This window comes from Magnolia sinica, chromosome 2, assembly GCF_029962835.1.
Source record: "Magnolia sinica isolate HGM2019 chromosome 2, MsV1, whole genome shotgun sequence".
Lineage (NCBI taxonomy): Eukaryota > Viridiplantae > Streptophyta > Magnoliopsida > Magnoliales > Magnoliaceae > Magnolia > Magnolia sinica.
The window spans coordinates 65128717-65131894 of NC_080574.1; the positions used below are offsets into that span (position 1 = coordinate 65128717).

The following is a 3178-nucleotide window of genomic DNA, read 5'->3' on the forward strand; positions in this document are numbered from 1 at the left end:
TAACCTTGACCTAACCCATCGCCATGTATTGGTACATCTTCTGAGTTGCGGTTCAAGGAAGCTGAAGGTTCTTCGTCATCAAAGGAGGAGATCTTCATCAACGTGCTGAATGGGGCTCATCTACTTATCTGTAAGTCATTAGAGTCCAGAGGACCCTTGTGATCATTCCTTTTGTAGGATTGGGTCTAAGGTGTTTCTTACCCCTTACAAGTCCTCATAGGAGGCCTCTGGTGGGAGTGTACGTGGGGGTACTTTATGTTGACCTTTGCTCTATGGAGAGTATAAACTCTTAGGTCCTTATGTAGGTCCTTGACCTGTGTGGTCTAAAACTTGAGTACTTTATTTTGACCCTTGCTCATGGGGGCATAAACTGGTGAGGTTCCTTAAGTGGATCCTTGGCCTGTGTGGCCTAAAAATCGGGTGCTGTGTGTTGACCCTTGCTCATGGGAGCATAAAGTGTGTCGTGTAGACATATTGTGTCAGCCTAAGTGTAGGTTGTACTAGTTAGAGGTGAACCTAATTTAAAGCCTCCAGTTTGAGGTGAACCTGTTGTGAACCCTCCTTTAGTGAGATCTGGTACACTCAAGGGTTGAATGCGTCCGTCGAAAGTGGAGTAGATATGTAGTCAAACCACTATAAAAATGATTGTGTTTGAGATTGCTATTGTCTTCTATTGTTTGTGTAATTTCCTTAAATGTGTTCATACTTGAATATCTAATATCACACCTCACACACATATCACATCCATCATAACTGATTTAGATCTTGTTTATCTCTCAATTTGTTTTATGAATAGATCCTCTATTAGGCTTGGAAGCCATTAGAGTTACTCTGAAGAAACCCTGATACATGCATATTTTCTTAGGATAAGATTGATAGGATTTTAAATTATCATAAAATCTTAAAAAGTCCTATTCACCCCCCTCTAAGACATATTGGTATATTCCACTTCAACTAAAGCAGTCATTACCGTAATTTTATAAGTTTGGTTTTAAATTAATTATCTGTGGGGCCCACTATGATATATGTGTTTTATACAAGCCGTACATCCATTTAAAACGATCATTTTATGGTAAGAGCCCAAAAAGGAAATAGATCGGCTCGAGTGGACCTGAAGGTATGTCCTCCACGGTGGAAACCTTCATAGGGCCCACCGTGATGTTTAGTCTGCTCATAAAGTCAATTTATAAACACGATTGTGGATTCTGAGTTTACTGAATGTTCCAAGAACATTAACTGCTGAGTACAATAGCATCCTACACTAACTATGATGTTTAAATTTCTCCCTAGACTTAAGTTTCTTGGATGCATAAACAGAAGAATAGCTCCTTGTGTCAACAACCCAACAACTTCGGGTGATCAATAATTTAGACAGAACAGGCTAAGGGCTTGTTTGGATTCGCATATTAGGGTGTATTGTATTGTATTAAAGGGCTTGATGTGAAATGTATGGTGTTTGGTTTGGAGTTAAAGACCGTGGAAAACTATGCACACGAATACAACGTGGAACCAAAAAAAATACAACCATTGTAATGTATCATCAGACGTCTCGACTGCCATCTGTACAGCCTATTTAATGCATTGTATTCACGTGTGATTGAGTTTCAAAACCCTGCAGAGAGTTATCTCCATGAGGAGAACGGGATGGGAGCATTAAGCACATCCCCTCCAGGTGAATCGCCCCAAACCAGCTCCTTTTCTGCAAAACGCATATCAGCTTCGAAACCCATCGTTAATGGTAGATTCATCAAGTATGCATTGATTCAGTAGATAGGAATTAAATCTCCTTCATTTACATGTGGTATGAGAGCTGTGAGAATGAATGAGGAAGAAGATGCCCTTATGGCGGTTTCTATTACAGGCATCCCTCTTGAGAATTGTGTGTGGAAATAGCAATGTCGAGTACCATCAATGACAGCTGCTGCAATTCGTTCATCGTTATTACTACTGGAGACAGAGACCTCTCTATGCCTTAGATCCTGGCACGATGCCCTCAATTCCAGAGCTGTGAAAGCCATCTCAGGCCGGAATCGTTGGGAGCCGCTAACCATAACGATGGGGGTATCTGTATAGAGGGGTTTATTTGGGAATACAATAAACTCATACAAATGCTACTGTATGTTGTACGATTGTACAATACGCAGGCCTAATACGTCATATCCAAACATTGATCTGTACAAGAAATTGTATACTTGCCCAAACAATACCTCATATCCAAACATTGATTAATGGCACGTTGATTTGGATGCATAAATAAAACAATAGCTCCTTATGCCAAAAACCCAGCAATTTCGGGTGATCAATAATGTAGACAGAACAGGCCTTAACATGCTTATGCATACACTCCCATGTTATATAGTCAGACCTATGACATTGATACTATAATTTGGAACTTTAGATTTAGAAACTACCTTAATCTTCTGCAATATCATAGCAAACAGTGAGCTGATCAAAGGTGAATTACCTGTTCTTAACCTTTTCTTTCTATAAAACTAAAACACTCCTAAAGAAAGAAAGAAAGAAAAAAAGTGAATTACCTATTCCACAAGACTTTCACTGGAAAAACCAAATGCATCTTAAAGTGGTAGCATTCAACACTAACAAGTAAAATGTAAAATGTAAAAGTACATAATCCTTTAAAAGAAAATATTAAAGTACAAAGGTGAATTACCTGTTCCAGAAGACTTTCACTGAATGTAGTATATTGCAAACCAAGTTTATTGCAAGACCAAAAGAAAACTCTATAGTATTATTGGCAAAAAAAAAAATGTTAAATGACATAGGAAAGGAACTTGCATATAAGAAAACATGTGAGATCATTTACAAATTAATCATGTACGGCTCTCAAGGCATTAAATGATCCTCAACCTTAGGCTTTGCATAGAATTCCCAGGTTTTCAATTCTCAAGGACATATTTTGACACAGGCCCTCACGTATCTAGCTTCTCTATGTTGGCATTGATAACTAAATCCTCAGTTGGCTATAGTTAAAGATGAACTGCATAGTCCAAAGCCTCGACAAACATACATTTTTCTAAGGCTTCACCATCCATGCATGTGGGGCACATAGTTTGGTGATTGAGTTGTTGACTTGACAAGTCCCGTCGTTTATGACATCCCCAATTCTCCTACATTGGAAGATCCTCGCCATTTAATTTGGTTTTCTTTCAGTTGGATT

At 38.7% G+C, this 3178-nt stretch overlaps 1 long non-coding RNA gene across 1 annotated transcript; it reads left to right on the plus strand.

The window, feature by feature from the left end:
- The first annotated feature begins 1617 nt into the window (after positions 1-1617).
- On the plus strand, positions 1618-2165 carry LOC131229145 (uncharacterized). Its single transcript, XR_009163187.1, has 2 exons — positions 1618-1751; positions 1862-2165. It is a non-coding gene; the product is annotated as an uncharacterized LOC131229145 (long non-coding RNA).
- Positions 2166-3178: the final 1013 nt, after the last annotated feature.